Source organism: Octopus bimaculoides, chromosome 5 (genome assembly GCF_046866305.1).
Source record: "Octopus bimaculoides isolate indiv1 chromosome 5, ASM4686630v1, whole genome shotgun sequence".
NCBI lineage: Eukaryota > Metazoa > Mollusca > Cephalopoda > Octopoda > Octopodidae > Octopus > Octopus bimaculoides.
Genome location: NC_142932.1, coordinates 108,789,968 through 108,809,703, shown reverse-complemented (window position 1 = coordinate 108,809,703; position 19,736 = coordinate 108,789,968). Strand labels below are relative to the sequence as shown.

Sequence of the window (19,736 nt, the reverse complement as noted above, 5' to 3'; positions counted from 1 at the left end):
TTGAACATGTTGCCTTTTCCCTGGTACAGCATTTTCCCAATCTTATGACACATATGAGGAATTCCACATGTTAACTATTAGTGTGACCACATGAACACCCACTATATCTCCACCATTCTTAATATTATCTAATTCATCAATACAGGGATCTGCTGTAGATTTTAAATGACATTCACATATACTGTGTATGGACTATGGAAAAAAAAATCTATAAAATATGCTGTCAAAGCATTGCAGTCATGATCATCAGATTGTGGCTTTTATTGCCAAACCAGGCAGCATGTTGTGTGCTTGAGTAAAACACTTTTCTTTCAGATTGCTCTACAATCACTTTCAAATCTGATGTGGCACAGCATGCACCTGAACAGGTAATGTCAGTTTGATAGAGAGGATTTTCAGTACAAAAGTTTTATCATTATAAACAAATTATCAATGCAGTTGTTCAGTAAGAAATTGCAGAACCCTCTTCTATCATTTATGACAAGAGAGTCCAACGTCATCCCATAAATAATGTGAATTTTTATACTTTTATTTTTCAAAATTAAGATAAACAAATTTCTTTCTTAATCTAAAATATACTCTCTTTCATTTTCTACAATGCTCTTCCATCTATCTGGTAGACTTGCAAGGCCCCTCTTCCAAAATTTACTTGTCCGTGATGAAAAATACTACCCCTGTACTGTTCTGTCCTTGTCTACAGAATTCATATTTTCCCTTCCAAATGATTTTGAAGACTACAGAATAAATGATAATCAGATGGGGCAATGTCCAATGAATATGGTGGGTTGGGCATCGTTTCCCATTCAAACTTCTCCAGCCTTTGGAATGTCATCCTCGCTGTATGTGGCTGAGCATTATCCTGTTGGAAGAATACCTTTCATCTTGAAACCAAAGATGGTTATTTTTCTTCCAGTGCTGACTTAAGCTGCTCAAGCTGCTTGCAGTAGATCTACTTTGTTATCGTTTGGTTTGGGTTTAAAAGTTCAAAGTGGTCTACACTTTTCATATCCCACCAACAGATAACAACGCCTTACGTGGGTGAAGACCTTCTTTAGCCTGGGGTGGGTGCTTGACATTTTAAAACCTGCCTAGATAATATCTTCAATGTATAAAACTATTAGTAGCTCATGACTATATGCTGTGTACATTAAACAAAAGATAATGCACGAAACTCTCAAACCTTGAGTCACTCTGATACTTCTGCTAAATATTAAAATATACAGGTGCAGACATGGCTATGTGGTAAGAAGCTTGCTTCCCAATCACATGGTTCCAGGTTCGATCCCACTTCATGGTACCTTGGCAAGTGTCTTCTACTATACCCTGAAGCTGACTAAAGCTTTGTGAGAGGATGAGGGAGACAGAAACTGAAAAGAAGTCTGTTGGGTGTGTGTGTATATATATATATATATATATATATATATATATATATATATATATATATATATATATATATATATTTATATACACACACACACACACATATATATGCGTGTGTATGTGTGTGTGTGTATATCTATCTGTTTGTCCACCTCCACCATCGCTTGACAACCAATGTTGGTGTGTTTACATCCCCATAACCTAGCGGTTTGACAAAAGAGACGAATAGAATTAGTAATAGGCTTACAAATAATTTGTAATATAGGCTTACAAAATGATTTGTTATATTAAAACCCTTTAAGGCAGTACTCCAGCATGGCCACAGTCAAATGACTGAAACAAATAAAGGAATATGCTCATATTTTGAGTTCAATTTTTCCTGTTTGCACCAGCCTCTACATATACATATATCATATATATATATATATATATATATATATATATATATATATATATATATATGATATATTTTTTGCAGTGATATTTCAATTTCTGTCCATGAAAAATGGCAATTTGTTACAATTTAGAACTAATTTTGCTGAAAGGTATGAAACAAACTTATAATATTTACAGATATTACATTTCAAAGTAAAATTTGTACAGCATTACAACAAATGTTGTTAGATATTATAAGTAAATAATGCGGTGTTTTTTCAATTGCATGAACTAAAAGTTGGAGGGTGATGGGATAAACTACCTGCATCAACTTGCTATAAAAGCTGGTAGTAATTTTACCTTGTGCTTATTCTTAGTGCAAGTTTTGAAGAGTGCAGTTCGATTTTAACAGTTATTTTTTTCAAAGCTATAATGGAAGTGACAAAGGAGCATATTTGGTATATTTTGTTTTATGAGTTCAATAAAGGTCAATAAGCACAACAGAAACTGCGAGGAATATTAATGCAGTATATGGGGATCAGACAGTAAGCATAAGCCTGTGTCAACGGTGGTTCCAGAAATTCTGAGCCAGAAACTACAGCCTAAAAGACAAGCTTTGTCCTGGAGGATCTGTAGAGCTCAACAAGGATGTCCTGCAAACCCTGGTGGAACAAAATCCCTTTGTAACTGTTGAGGAACTAGCAGAGAAGCTTGGATTTGGTTATTCAACCTGCATGCCATCAGAAGAGTCAGCAAATTGGGTCAATGGGTTCCTCACAAACCTTCTGAGTTTATCACCCACAGAGAGTGAATATGTGCTCTTCTTTGCAGTTACATCTCATGAATGAACCTTTTTTTGGACCAAATAGTGACAGGTGATGAGAAATGGATTCTCTATAAAAATGTCAAGCACTGAAGTCAGTGGGTAGGGAAAGGAGAAACACCAGCACCCCAGGCTAAAGAAGTTTTTCACTTATGTAAGGTGTTGTTATCTGTTTGGTGGAATATGAAAGGTTTAGTCCACTTTGAACTTTTAAACCCAAACCAAATTATAACAAAGGAGATCTACTGTGAGCAGCTTCAGTGGCTTAAGTCAGTGCTAGAAGAAAAACAACCATTTTTGGTTTCAAGACGAAAGGTATTGTTCCAATAGAATAATGCTTGGCCACATACAGCTAGGATGACATTCCTAAGGCTGGAGCAGTTTGATTGGGAAACGATGCCCCACCCACCATATTCGCTGGACATTGCCCCATCTGATTATCATTTATTGCACAGTCTTCAAAATCATTTGGATGGAAAAAATATAAATTATGCAGACGAGGTCAGAACGGTATAGGAGTAGTATTTTTCATCACGGATAAGTGAATTTTGGAAGAGGAGCCTTGCAAGTCTACCAGATAGATGGAAGAGCATTGTAGAAAATGAAAGAGAGTATATTTTAGATTAAGAAAGAAATCTGTTTATCTTAATTTTGAAAAATAAAAGTATAAAAAAACCACATTATTTATATGATGATCCAACATTAGTTTGAGGTAGGAAAATGAATGAATGCCATTGTGGCTTATTTCTATTACAGAATTACCACACAACATGGCTGTTTGATAAGAAGCTTACTTCCCAACCACATGGTTCCTGGTTCAGTTCCACTGCATGGCACCTTGGGCAAGTGTCTTCTACTATAGCCTTGTGCCAACCAAAGCCCTATGAGTGGATTTGGTAGGTGGAAACTGAAAGAAGATCATATATATATATATATATATATATATATATCGTTGCTATTATGCAAAAGTGTCATAAGTCCAAGATGTTTCTTTTTCAGAAAACGAAAAAATAGTTTCACCATTCCATAGCAAAACCATTGTACTACATTTGGACAATTTTTGATATTTTGGCATCTGAAGCAGCTGGAGATACGATAGTTTGACCAAAAGAACCGACTATTGCAAGCAAAAATAAATATTGTAAAAAACGCATTTGCCCAAATTTGGACATATGACAGTTTAACATAATAACGATATATATATATGTGTGTGTCTTTTGCATCTGTGTTTGTCCACCACCACCATTGCTGAGCAATCGGTGTTGGTGTTTACATCCCCATAACTTAGAGGTTCAGCAAAGGACACTGATAAAATAAGTACCAGGCTTAAAAAGAAGTCCTGCAATCTTTTCATTTGACAAAAACATTCTTCAAGGTGGTACCCCAGCATGGCCACAATCTAATGTCTGAAACAAGTAAAAACAGAAAAAACAACATCTTTTTTTTTTCATGTTGAAAATCTTTGCAGGTAATTCATTTATATTTTAATAAAAATATAATAGTTTTCACAAATATTTGGTTTGTATCATAGAAAAATAATTGCTAATATTAATTTAAGTAACAGATTTTTATTTGTTTACATTATAGGATCTCAGTTTATTTGCTCTTGAATTATATAAATATCTGAAGTTACAACATAAAAAATTAAAAGACATTTCCTTTTCTTTGCTTTTCTTTTTTCTAAAATGGATACTATGCAAAATCCAGTAATTTTCTCCTTTTATTTAACATGCTGTTATTTTAGAATTAAAAATTTGTTTATATAACTAAATGATATAGAATTGTATTTTGCTTAGAAAATTAGTATGAATAGATATATTTTAGCTATGCAGAATTTGTACATTTAATTATGTACTATATTTAGATGGATTGTCATCTTTTTCTCAAGAAAGTTGGCAGAAAAATATCCCCCAATTTGAAATATAAACTTAAAGATTCTCTAGAGTAACATGTCAGAATGATATGTTGTTTATTAACATAATTTAAAGATAATATTTCAGAAACAACTTCATTGTTGAAATCTAAAATATTAAATTTCTTTTCTAACAGATGGTTTTATCTTCTGCAGTTGTATCTCCTTACCAAAATTACACATCTTACAAGAAATCGATGATTTGCTCATAAATTAATATTATATATGCAAAAAGCAGTTTTAACACTTTTCCTGTACATGAAAAAATTAATGCTTATTACTATAATTTTTCAATTAATATATCTTTTCTATCTAAAATGTTCTATTTTGGTTTTCTATTGTGAGCTAGAAATACATTTTGCTTTAATTAATAACTGGAACTTAATTTTAGCTTCAATAATTCAATTTAGTATTTTTAGTCTTTGGGGTAGTTCAAAAAGCTTTTGGCTTTATTATATGCTTCACTAACTTGCATTTGTTGTTCAGCTTTAATTTGTTTTGACAAATATTTCTTTAAACACGGTCATATACATAGCCACACATAAATTGACTCTTTGAGTATCCCAATCATCTAATAGAAATATCATATTCATTTTCAATCTAGAACATATTGAATAGTAACTATCCTGTCTTTCAAATATTATTATTTCATCCCATTACTTCCCATTGTGATCAGGTCAATGGCTAAATCAGTTGAAGAAAGTGCCCCAGCAAAGCTATATTCTAATGACTGGGACCAGTAAAGGAATAAAAGATGGTTTTAGTATCTCATTTTTATTCGATTATTATCAAAGATAATCATTATATTACTGCATGCATATATATATATCGATAGATAGATAGATAGATAGATAGATAGATAGATAGATATAGTAAAACAAACAAGAAAACAGAACTCAAAATACGTGTGTAAATATATATATAAAGATTTACTTTTCGTAATGAGATAAAAAAAAACCAAGGCTTTTAGAACATTTATAAATAGAAGGTCTTACAACTGTTTCCAGGATATTTATTATATCCCTTCAGCAGAGACAGTGTGAGAAGATGGTTAAGCAATAGTTAATTTAGATAAGATACGAAATGTAAAACACCCTTTCTTTTCTTCCCTGAGCATTAAAAGTTTGCATGTACCATGTCCTTGCATTGTTGTTTTTTCGCCATTTTTTTTTTTTGGGGGGGGGGGGGGGTTAATTATATATACAGGATATACCAGGGCTCCATAACTACCATCTTAGCTATAACCTTGGAGCCCTGGTAATCTGTTAAGGCATTTAAATGATATGTGAATACCCGTCAGAGTGTAAGTATCTTGAGAGAAAAGCTGAACATTAGAAGCATCAGTTGTGGTGTGCAAGAGAGATGATTGCGCTGGTATGGACATGTGGTGAGAATGGATGAGGATAGCTGCGTGAAAAAGTGCCACACCCTAACAGTTGAGGGAACCCGTGGAAGAGGTAGGCCCAGGAAGACCTGGGCTGAGGTGGTGAGGCAAGACCTTCGTACATTGGGCCTCACCGAGGCGATGACTACTGACCGAGACCTTTGGAAATTTGCTGTGCGTGAGAAGACCCGGCAAGCCAAGTAAGATCGTTGCCAGTGCCCCTGGACTGGCTCTTGTGCGGGTGGCACATGAGATGCACCATTTTGAGCGTGGCCGTTGCCAGTACCGCCTGACTGGCTCCCGTAGGATTTTCGAGTGAGATCGTTGCCAGTGCCCCTGGACTGGCTTGTGCGGGTGGCACATAAAAGACACCATTTCGAGCGTGGCCGTTTTCGTGCAGGTGACACGTAAAAGCACCCACTACACTCTCTGAGTGGTTGGCGTTAGGAAGGGCATCCAGCTGTAGAAACGATGATGATGATATATATATATATATATATATATATATACATACACAAAGTATGGGGGTTTAATTCACAGGAAATCTAAAAGACTAGGTACTCTATTTAAATGCTGTAACAGATTACCAAGGCTCTAAGGTTATAGCTAAGATGGTAGTTATGGAGCCCTGGTATATCTTATATATATAATTCACCACCGACCCACATACACACACACACACAAAAACCGGAGAAAAGACATAAGAAAAAACAACAATGCGAGGACATAGTACATACAAAGTTTTAATGCTCAGGGAAGGAAAGAAAGGGTGTTTTACATTTCAAGCTATGCTCTTCTTCAGAAACAGGAGACATAAGAAAGTCCAATATGTACCATACTGAAGTTTACATGCCCCACAGAATTCCTAAGTCAGCCACAACAAAATAGTAAGTCCAAAAAATTGTTTTAAAGTAAAAGAAAAACAAAAAAAGGAAGAAAGTAAGTTTAGAGATCCAATGAGCATTTTAGCATAAGGTGAGATCCAAAATATGCATAAGAAACATGTATCTTACATTTTACCTTTTCCACTCCCTCAATTTGGAATTTTATTCAGATTTTTAGCAGCATTAGTTGCTAACAGTGAGCTGTATAGAATCTATCAGCTTATTGGATTTCTTTGCAACTTCGATATAGGAAAAAGTGTATAACTCTTAATGCCAATAAATTGTTATTGTATCTTATCATATACTGTCCACTTTTTGTTCTCTATACTGGTCACCTACTGCTTGAAGCTTACAAACTCGGACCCTTGGATTATATTTATATATCACTGATAAAGAAATTGCTTTTAGTATTTATTTATACATGCACCATGCATATAAATAGAGTCAATTGTTTCATCTTTCTATGATTAGAGATAACCAACAGCTAGTGATCAGCTCTATTGATTACTTTAGGGTTGGGGAGAGGAAATTCAATTGTATTAATCCTAGTCTTCAACTGGTACTTGTTTTATTGACTCTCAGAAAGATAAATGGAACAATTAATTTCAGTAGAAAATTTAGAGGGGAAAAAAGATTCTAAGTAGATACAACAAGTCATTTTGTGTGATACTGTGTCTACTCTGCTTATTGCGTGCCCACTAAATATATTAATAAAACATAACTACTTTATGATTGTCTACAGGAAAAATTGAGTCATCTTTTAAGAAAGCTTTAAAAAAAATACTTTGTATCATTTCAGTACTTCAACAGAGTTAATCTGTTCCTTAGCTTAACACCATCACCTAACTTTTGGATACATTTAATGGACTTCATTCTGTTACAACCCACTATCTTCCATACTACTTACACAAGCCTTCCCACACCAACCACTCCATATTACTCCGTCACCTCCCACTTTTCTCATTTGCCTTTCTGCATTCATGGTATTAACTTCTATGTTCTTTCTCTCTCCAAAAAAGGATAAACATCCAAAATATATTTTTTCTCACTCCTTGTGGCAAAACAATTCACTGTAATTTTTATTTATTTATAGGCTTTAAGACTATCCTTCTGGTTTGTACAGTTCAATGCTTCTTGCCAAACTATTTCAGTTTTACAGCTGAACACTTTTACATTTCTCAAAGAAATATTTCTTCTGGATAAAAGTTACTTTTTGTAAACAAGCCATTAAGCACCAATTTTCTTAATGGAAAATAGAATCAAGTTTTATGTCATTCAGGATTTCTGTTTTCTTTTTTCACTTATTATCTAATAATACAGATTACATTTCAAAATCTCCCTTCTACAACTTCATCAGATTTTCATTATTAGAGCATCGAACTGAAGTGCAAATATTATATAGATTTTCCAAGGAAAGAAAGTATACATATGCATGTTACTGTTATCATCAGCAGGAGAAGATACAATATTTCATCACTTTCCAATGTGCTTATGACATTTTGCTTGAGCTTTTTCAGAAATGTTTTTATTTCAGACTCTATTCAGTTGATTATGTTGATATTTGAACCATTTTTAAATCCCTTGACATTTAAAAGTATAAAATGTTGCATCATTTGATTTGTCAAATGTACTTGTGATAAAAAAAAAAAACTGTTTCTGAAAACAATCACTCTTTTTACTTACAAAGTCTTATTAAATAATACTTAGATATTTCAAGCAAGATTTTCTTTTATATATATATATATATGTATATATATATATATATATATATATATATATATATATATATATATATATATATATATATTACACTCTCTCTCTCTCTCTCTCTCTCTCTCTCTCTCACACACACACACACACACACACACACACAAGCAAGTTATTTAGAATATAAGAAAACAATTTCTAAGTGCCAAAGCATGGAAATAACCAAAATATAAGTTGATTAATGTCAAACAGAAATGATATACTCTTTAGTGACAGCATTTTATAAAATGATTTAGGAAAGCAGTTTCTATTATAGATCATCTCATTATTTTTTTTCAGTTGTTTCTTTCCAGTTTAAAAAAAAAAAAAGATACATGCAGTCTATGTGGTTCTTGCAAAACAGATGCAAAAAATAATGCAACATTGCTTTTTCAATATATTTGGAAGCTTTGGTGTATTGTACTTCTGTCTTTTTTTTTTTTTGCGAGGGGGGGGGGGGGAGAACCTAACTTCTATAAATGAGGAAATTAACATATTTTATGGAGAAACAATCATTTATAAAAGTGCTGATTCCTGCAATATTCTTTTTTTTTATTTGTTTCAGTCATTGGATCACAATAATGCTGCAGCAGTGTTTCAAAAGGTTTAGTGAAACAAAGTGACTTCAATTTTTTAAAGTTTGGAACTTATTCTATCAATCTCTTTTGCTGTTAAGTATTATAGTGGGGGAGACAGACACAAAAACAAAGACACACACACACACACACACACATATATATAATATATATATTATATTACATGCCGGTGGCACGTCAAAAGCACCTACTACACTCTCGGAGAGGTTGGCATTAGGAAGGGCATCTAGCTGTAGAAACCTTGCCAGATCAGATTGGAACCTGGTGCAGCCTCCTGCCTTGCCAGTGCTCAGTCAAACCGTCCAACCCATGCCAGCATGGAAAGCAGACATTAAACGATGATGATGACGATGATATTATATATATATATATATATATATATATATATATATTATATATATATATATATATATCCACTCGACTGACACATATATGAATGCATCTTTTCCCTGACATATATATAAATATATATATATGTATATACACACACACACAATGGGCTTCCACATATTTTCCATCTATCAAATTCACTTACAAAGCATTAGTTGGCTTGGGGCTATATTAGAAGACAATTACCCAAGATGCCACACAGTTGGACTGAACCCAAAACCATGTGGTTATAAAATGAACTTGTTTAACTACAATGTCATGCCTGTACAGCAATTAAAACAATCTGTCTATTGATCCACTGAAGTTCCTAATTAGCTGTAACTTTGGTGAACCCTCTCCTCATTGATTAGACAGACTTTGAAAAAGTAGTTTGTTATAATACCATCGTGAAATCCAAATAAGGCTAATGGACCATTATGCACTGGAATAAAAATTCACATAATACATGAATGCATGATTGAAAGCAACATTGTCACAAGTGGTGAACATTATGGAAAACATGTCATTAAACTGAGACCTTCTGACACCACTCTGCCATTCAACTGCCTTGTACGATTACAGCTTTAGCAATAATAGTCTTAAATTCAGTCATTGAGCAAAATATGTCTTTCCTCTATGATTGATCTATTTTAATTGACAGGAAATATTGTATGTTGTTCTGTCAAAAGGTAGAGTGAGTGCTGCTTGTAGAGTGACAATGTCAGAATCATCATTGAAGTTGTGTGCACTAACATTTTACTCATATTAAAACTTTCTAAAGTTATATAGCATCTAGTTAATTGAGATAAATTTTTATATACTTCAGTATTTTAGTACATACTAGATGGACCCGTGAAAAATTCACAGAAAATATAAAAAATGTACGCATCTGTAAATTGTGTGCTGGTGCCATGAGAAATGTTTCTATATTGTGACAGTTAAAGGTGGTGAGCTGGTAGAATCATTAGCATGCTGGGAGAAATGCTTAGCAGTATTTCATCTGTCTTTACATTCAGAGTTCAAATTCTGCCAAGGTCGTCTTTGCCTTTCATCTTTTTGGGGTCGATAAATCAAGTACCAGTTGTGTACTGGGGTTCATCTAATTGAATGCCCCTCCTCCCCAAAAAATTCAGGACTTGTGCCTATAGTAGAAATGTATATTGCGACAGGGTCATAACCCGGGGATGGTGTAACATTGGCTCCAAATGAGGTGAATGAATACATTGAGTTATAGTTTCTGATGTTCCATCATTCCTTCAATGTCGATATTCCTTCAAAGTTCATTCCTTCAAAGTTCATTCCTTCAAAGTTCATTCCTTCAAAGTTCATTCCTTCAAAGTTCATTCCTTCAATGTCGATATTCTCCAAAAGTTGTTTTAATTAGTCAGGATATTCTTGTAGATTAGACAAGGAAGCCTCACCATTATGGCAGCAATTAAATGCTTCCTGTGGAAATCTACGTTCATGACAGTGCAAGCATATTACATTCATCTCATGAATCGTAAATTGAGAATTTTGTTGTTTTTTTATTATATTCCAGCTTCTTATTTGAGCTCTGTCTGAAATAAGATAACTCTGTTTCATCTTCCATATTTTTCTTTCTTTCTTGAACTCCGTTTCTCATATCTTGAAGGTATTTCTGCCTTTCATCTTCATCCATATGTTCCCTTCTTTCTTGAACTCTGTTTCTCATATTTTCTAAGTACAGTTGCCTTTGCTCTTGACTAATGTGTTCTCGATTCTGTTGATCTCCATCTCTCTTATTTCGAAAATACACTTCTCTTTGGTCCTGGCTCATTTGTTCTCTCCTTGTGTGCTGGTGCCATGAGAAATGTTTCTATATTGTGACAGTTAAAGGTGGTGAGCTGGTAGAATCATTAGCATGCTGGGAGAAATGCTTAGCAGTATTTCATCTGTCTTTACATTCAGAGTTTCTCACCTATGCTGTAAGATACACTCCCTCTCCTCTTGGCTTATTTTGTTTCTTCTCTGTCTCATCCTCACACGACTTTGATTCCTTATTTCCTCCCACTGTTCCTCACACAACCACTCTTTCCTTCTATGCTGACACACTCATGCTGTGTCCCTCATGCAATTATCCATATTTTAAAACTTGTTATTAAAATCGTTATTAAAACAATAAATCTCTAATATGATTCAGAGTGTTTCAAATGAAAAACATATATGAATGTGTTAATTTTTGTTTGAAAGGTGAAAATATTTCTGAAATACTCACCTAATATGCAAGGAAACAGTATAAAGGATAGGGTAATTAATTATATTGTAGGGAAGTAAACAGTAAAGGGAAAAAATAGAATTAATATTTTTGATTTTGTTCGGCTCTATGAATTAAAGGTTTTAAATGCCTTCGTCAATTGCTTGATACAAGAAAAATGAAATTGGAAAAATCCTGATCAAAACAGAAATTCTAACTTAACAAAAAATATAGGAAGAGAAAGTTGCGTTTATTTCCACCATGCAACACTTATTATCGCACACATATACACACACACACATTCATGTGTGTGTGTGTGTGTGCCTTATTTTTTGTTTATTTATACACATCAACAAATGAGTCGATTGAACAACTTTGTGTGGTTGTTTAATTTGCCAGAAATAACAGCTAATTCTCTATTATACTATGCTCTTGTTAGTATTAAGGAAAGGGAAAGAATAGAATTAATATTTTTGATTTTGTTTGGCTCTATGAATCTAATTTTTTTTAAATGCTTTCGTCCATTACTTGATACCAGAAAAAAGTAATTGGAAAAATCCTGACCAAAACAGAGAAATTGTAACTTAACAAAAAATATATAGAAAGAGAAAGAAAAGGTTGTATTCGAAAGCCAAAAGATGTTTTTTTAGCTGAAGTGTAATTTTATAATTAAAACAAATTCAAATTTCGGAACATTAGACTTAACATGTTATCTGGTGTATGACTGAATTCAAATGGGTAGAAGACCTAAAATAAATGTGTGTGTGTGTGTGTGTGTGTGTGTGTGTGTGTGTGTGTGTGTGTGTGTGTGTGCGTGTGTGTGCACGCATGTGTGTATGTGTGGTTGGGCCTTTAATGGCCAGGGTCAATTTCAGTTCAATCGTAGAAAGGAATTCAAATAATCAGCCACTCCAAAAAGACAGTTTCAAGCTGTCATCTCTCATTCTCTCTCTTTCTCTCTCACTTCCTCTCTCCCTTGCTTGACACAAGCATCAAATTTAGGTATCTTAATTTTCTCATTCAGATCGTTTGCTGCTTTGGTGGCTCAGTAGGCATGGGTATTGAGAAGTAGTGATACCACACATAGGTGGTGGTTTCAAATCTCTTCCAGAAATTACAAGAGATCTAGTTAAAAATTTTTATTTAAGCAGCAAAATTTCTTTCAACAATTTCTTTCTCTTCAGCGTGACACACATGTCAGGTATGTACAAAAATCAAATTGGCATATTAATATTATTGATGTTTTATTCTATGTCATCATCATCATCAAAGCTAAGCAATAGTGGACAAATTAATTCTAAGTCTTTTACCTTCAAGAGTGGAAAAAAACTGACGAAAAGTGAAACCTTCCTCAAATTTCACCCAAACGTTTTAACCAAAAAAAAAAAAAAGATAAATTGGACAGTGTAACTTTTGATACATAAAAAGACAGGATAGCCATGCAAGAATACCTGTGACATAGGATTATTCTGGAGCTAAACAACAACAAGCTGTTAAGCATAGCATATATCAGTAGTAGTAACAGTATGCCAGCAACATTACAGCAGCTGAAGCAGGTGACTTTGTACTCAAGAAGCCAAGTGACAATTTCAACCCTGAACTTAATTAGTAAAGCATGTGAACACTTTCAATTTCCCATCAGTTGTCTGAGAGATCAGTTAGCATGAAACTCGGAGTAGTGACCAAGTGAAACTGTAGCATTTAGTAAATAATTTTATTTTTAGGTATGAATTACTTATTCACTTCTGTTTCCAGTTACACACTCTGTGTGTGTGTGTGTGTGTGTGTGTGTGTGTGTGTGTGCACGCACGTGCGTGTGCATGTGTGTGTGTGAAGAGGAGAGGTAATAGATATCATTTATGTGAAAGAGTATTATCTGTGCCAGTATGCTGGTAATGAATGAACGGCCATCAGAGAAGGAATTTCATTGGTGAATAACTACATGATCTAGATTATATTTCACAGTAGTGGCAGAAGTGATAACTATGTTAAATGGATGTTTGAATTTAGAACACTGATTGGATGTGATGTCAGTACGAGAGTATATTTTAGTTGATAGTGACTCGACATCAAAACATATTGGAGCAACTGCTTGTGATTTGTGATTTCAAATCTACTACTGGTGTTTGGTTTCATTGCAAGATAGGAACTAATATTGCATACCTCACTTCATATATCACTGGAAACAAGTATCAAATCTTCAGAAAATGTTGGCTACATTCCATTTGTATCTATTTATGAGCCCTATTATTCATGTATGTGTGTGTCAACATGGTCAGAACAACGGCAGTTCAAAATCATTTTTACATAAATTCTTTTTCAGGCTGACATAAATGAAGTACATCTGTAAACTTATCCCTAAAGGTTTCAATAAATTTCCAGACACAGCTGTAGTGTGTATGACTTAGAATCTTGGCTCTTTAAGCTGTGGTTAACAAGGACTTCATACAAGACTGGACATAAAAGAGTACCACCCTTTACACTGAATTACCTAAATGATATCTTACATAAAACAACTTAAGCTTCATACAAAATGCTTTAATGTAATCATTTTCTTCATAAAAAATGCATAGATGACACTATCTAATAAACACATGATAGGAACTCAGCCTTTTAGCATCCACTTTTACCATGCTTGCATAGAAACAGAATTTACAGAAGCAGATTTTCTACAGCCAGGTTCCATTTCCAAGCAAGGTAATATATGCTCATAGCCAGACGTGTTTTTCATGAAAGACTGGAAATAAACAACATCCTTATATGATGGTGTCACTCATTTAGAATTATCATAAAGAATGGACTTCATTCAGTTTCCATCTATTAAGTCCACTCAAGTAAAATGATGAAAAGTACGCCAGATCTATCAAAGGTTGTAATAACCCTGTTTGGAACTCCAGCTTATAAATCACTGTTTTACAAATTCTATAAAAGAATACTTTATACATACTATATCCACAAACTACTGACTCGACAAATAAAAGTAATGAAAGTGAAAAGTAATCTAGACACTTGAGTAGCATGGTTCATGACTATAATCTTCTTCAACCACTTCCTTCTTTTGCAATTGCACACTGAGCCACACACAACTGCCAAACTCATCAGCAGTGCTCCAGAACACTACACCAACATCTTAGAATTACTGTCTCTATTTGATCTCAAACATAAGCCAAAACTCCACATACACACTAAAATAAGTGTATACAAATTATGCCTGAAAACCTGTAGATGCTGTCCCTCCTCCAAACAAAAAAACATGGTTTCTGTTGACATTGATGTAAATGTTGCACATCCAATGGATTGTTCTCAAGTCATTTCTTGGCAGCTGCTTCTCTCACAAATTATTTGGTTCAGAGAAAAACGTGAATATTGAAAGTGTTCTTTGATTCATTCATTCCATCTTTTTTTTTTTTTTCTTTTTTCTTTAGTTAATTCTCATCACACTCACAGAAGATTTCTGTTAGTGAACAATCACTGAAGGAAAATAAGATTGCTGTCTATCAAATTAAAATTATCTGTATGAATTATTCTGATTCAATAAAATATCTGACTCCTAGGTGAAAATTATGTAATCTAAATTACTGTGATGTTAATTTGAACAACACAACATTTTCTTGCATAAGGATTATTTCACACCTTTCTAATTCTTATTCATTGATTTCTTTAAGTCGCTTAAAGAATTTATTCTAGTCACATTAGATGTTTGGTAACACAAAATTTATCCTGGTTAACAATGCAATTCTCAGCTTAGGTTAATAGTTTATGTTGTAATAAAACAGGCTTAGAAGTAAGACACAAAGGAGAACTAAGATGGATGAAAGTTAAAAGATATTTCTGTTCGGTGAAACTTCCAAACATCACAAGATGGTGTCTCATATAATAGGAGACAGAAGAAAGAGAACTATTTTATAGAGGACAGCTGGGCATTTTTAATAAACAGTGTATTGCACGCTGCTAACAAATATTGTAGATGGAACAAAATTCCAGCTCAGTAGGATTCTAAGTGCAGGATAGGATTTTAGGTGCAGATGTGGTAAGAATTTTACTCTTAACCATATGGTTCTGGGTTCAGTCTCACTGTGTGGCACCTTGGACAAGTGTCTTCTACTCACAGCCTTGTGGGTGGATTTGATAGACATAAACTGAAAGCCCATCTTGTGTGTGTGTTTGTGTTTGTGTCTCTGTTTGTTCCCCACCACTGATTGACAACCAGTGTTGATTTGTTTGTCCTCACAACTTAGTTGTTCAACAAAAGAGACTGATAGAATAAGTACCAGACTTGAAAAAAAAAACAAGTGCTGGGGTTGATTCATTCAACTAAAAATTCTTCAAAGTGATGCCCCAGCATGGCCGTAGTCTATTGACTGAAACAAATAAGAAAAAATGTCTGGGAGAAGTGTTAGGAATGGGTAGCAAGGAACGATATCAAAAAGCTACTGAGATAGCAAAATATTAGATATATAGGCACATGTGTGGCTGTGTGGTAAAAAGCTTGCTTCCCAACCACATGGTTCTGGGTTCAGTCCCACTATGTGGCCCCTTGGGCAAGTGTCTTCTACTACTAGCCTTGGACTATCCAAGCAGATTTGGAAACTGGAAGAAGTGTGTGTGTGTGTATGTATGTATTTGTGTGTGCACGTCTATGTTTACTCCCTCCTCACCCCTGCCATCGCTTGACAACCGATACTGGTGTGTTTATGTCCCCATAACTTAGCAGTTCAGCAAAAGAGACCAATAGAATAAGTACTAGACTTACTAGACTTACTAGACTTACAAAGAATAAGTCCTGGGGTCGATTTCTTCAACTAAAGCGGTGCTCCAGCATGGCTGCAGTCAAATGACTGAAACAAGTAAAAAGTAGAAAAAAGAGAATCTAATGATGAGAAAAACTAAGAGCAGAGGATTTGCTAACACTCTGCAGCATGAGGATGAATGTCATTAAGTATTCTTGGAACAGAAGTATATTTACCAAAACAAGTGTTCTTCTTTTCAGTGGTAGTGAAAAGAAAGAGGTATGGAATGGTTACTATGAGTTGTTGTATGAATAAGATTGTGAAAAACTACTCCAAGAGGTTTCATTTTTGTATTTGGTTTGCAAGATCCTTGATGTGATCTCATGTGTTGAAACATATTTTCTTGTATCTTGTGTGTTTATTTCTGGCATAATGACCCTCCTGAGATACAACAAAATGCTCCAATTGGAATTGACCAAATATTACTAGTTCATTGTGATAAAGACAAGGAAAACAACAATATATGCATCAGGATCAGTAGCTAAGATGTTGAAGGGGTCAGGCTGCATGCATCATATGCTATTAACTCAAATAATTGAGTAATGCAGGAAGATATTATTCCCAATGACAATATCATCGTTAACCCTTTTAAGGTCAGGCTTATTGACACAACATGCTTTCTTCCACTGAGGACGGATGTGGCTTATTGACACACAGCTAAATTCTGAAGAAGATGGATGTGGTATATAAGCCAAGTTTGCATTATAAGCTATTTGAATTATTATCATATTGTGGGATTTTGTTTTCTTTTTTTGCATCCTACACGAAAATACTTGCTATTTATACCTACCCTTAAAGGATTAATTGCTTCAGAGCAAAGGTAGTGTACTGGAAAGGAACGATTAAAGAAACCTCAAACTGATGCACTAAGTCTTGAAGATAGCTGAAAGATTTTTAATCAAAGTTAATCCAGTTTAGCATTGATAAAATGCAATTTTGGTTTGTACCAAATCACAGAATCTCAGATACCATATCTCTAATGACAGAAAAACAACTGTTTACATTTAGCGTTCAGGAAATATGCTGTAGTCTGGTTTGTGAAGGAAACCAAGTATGAAATTTTGTGTATTCACAGGTATTCAACAAGGTTTTTGATGAACTTGTTCTCATAATAGAATCTGACAAAGAATTTACTAACAAAGTTCCAAGCCTGTTCTACAGTCCAATAATCTGAAGGTAAAGAGAGCAAAAGACAAGTTAATCAGTTTATGAAAGGTAAAATGGTATCTCTGGTACCCTAACTGAGAAGGAAAACTTCAAATATACCAGCTTTACAGAAATAATTATTGCTATGGATTCTCATAAAACAAAGTTCCTAGATTGTTCAGATAACTCTCTGGAAAGAGTAAATAGTTTTGACTTTAGCCTTAAAGTCAAAAACCTGATAACACGGCAGGCTTCTTTTTTTTTTTTGTTCACTCTATAATCCAAATACACAAAAAAGGCATGAAATTATCTAAATGATTTTTAATAAGAAAAAGACATAAAAGAAATGACTGAGCTTAATGCATAAATTTGAAATATTGGTTGTCAGATGTCAACTGAATATTATCCTCAAAATTTAACGTCTGTTTTTCATGCTGGCATGGGTTGCATGGTTTGATATATCCCAGTGAGTCACAGGGCTGCATCATGTTCCATTTGAATAAAGTATCAAAGAAGAGTGAGAGAATAGGAATAAAATAGTTATATTGTTAATTGCATGAGCATGAGAGCTTTGTTGCATTATGACTATCAAATACGTCATACTTATCTTTTATCTTTTACTTGTTTCAGTCATTAGACTGCAGCCATGCTGGGACATCACCTTAAAGAAAGCTTTTAATCAAATGAATCAATCCCAGCACAGATTTATTTTTTAAGCTTAGTACTTATTCTATCAGTCTCTTTTGCCAAACCACTAAATTACAGCAATGTAAACACACCAACACCAAGTTGTCAAGTAGTGGTGGAGAACAAACACAAACACACACACACACACACACACACACACACACACACACACACACATATATATATATGTATATATATATATATATATATATATATATATATATATATATATATATATGTATATATATATATATATGTATATGATGGAGTTCTTTCAGTTTCCATCAACTAAATTCACTCACAAAGCTTTGGTCAGCCTGTGGCTATACTTGAAGACACTTACCAAAGGTGCCACACAGTAGGACTGAACCTGGAACTATGTGATTGGGAAGGAAGCATTTTACCGCACAGCCACACCTTATACATTTTCCATAAATAACTTGTGATGTTATTTTTGTCAAGAGAGAATTTGAAAGCCTAAAATTTACACTCACGCAACAGGTTAGCAAAGAAAATGCCAATTATCAGGGATTTTTTTCTTTTTAGTTGCTTTTAGAAATGAAAATAGAATTAATGTTATAGTTTTTATTCAGTGAGTTTGAAGGAAAGAAGAGAAAATAATAAAGTTGGATTACCTGCCTCACTGACTTCTAAATATAATTATTATAGTTAATGATAATAGTTTGCATCAGCAAATATAGAAGTGGGCTTTTTCGGTAAAAGTTGTTATCTAAAATGTTTCTCCTCCAACAAGATTTTTGTATTTTGTACAATTGGAAAATAAGAATCTGCTGCTGAAAGAACATCTTTCATTGACTACTTAAGCTACTTACACAAAAACATGCCTTGATTTTGTTCTTTTAAACTATGATTATATTTATAATGAATCAATGATCTGGAAGATTATTCAAATATTTGTTACTTAAGCATTTTGTATTACTCTGAAAATACACAACAAATACTGTTTTAAATAAAACAAAAAACACTGTCTTTTTTTTGTTTTTCATTTCTATTAAGCAGATTATTCAACTATATATGTATATGTAATAAAATCAGTCACATTTTCTATATTGTATCCAGATTGTTTTGGAAAACTACATCTAAAAATGTAAATTATGACAGTAATAATTTTTTTACAAATCACAAAACATTTATTTGCTTTTTGGAAGGGAAGACATGGCACTTATTTGCTGAAATATATAATTTATTATCAACATCAATACTGGAAATCCTGTTACTTGAAATGTGGGACATTTAAAATCTACTGAAAATATATTTCTGTACAAATTGACATTTTAAAAACATTTTACTGTTTGTTGTCAAGTATTACTTTTGAACATGTATTATGATTTTTTTTTAATCTAATTATTTTCATTAGTTTCCTTTCTTTTATGCATGTCCTTCAAACATCACTAATATATTCAGTCTT

The 19,736-nt window shown here is 33.6% G+C and overlaps 1 protein-coding gene and 1 long non-coding RNA gene across 10 annotated transcripts in view; one reads left to right on the top strand and one right to left on the bottom strand.

Annotated features, from left to right (window-relative positions):
* The window catches only part of LOC128247895 (uncharacterized), a 206,359-nt gene that overhangs the window by 104,854 nt on the left and 81,769 nt on the right, over positions 1-19,736 (bottom strand). The window lies entirely within an intron of this gene.
* Positions 1-19,736, top strand: part of LOC106875793 (uncharacterized) — an 848,542-nt gene that overhangs the window by 800,813 nt on the left and 27,993 nt on the right. The gene's annotated exons all lie outside the window — the stretch shown is intronic.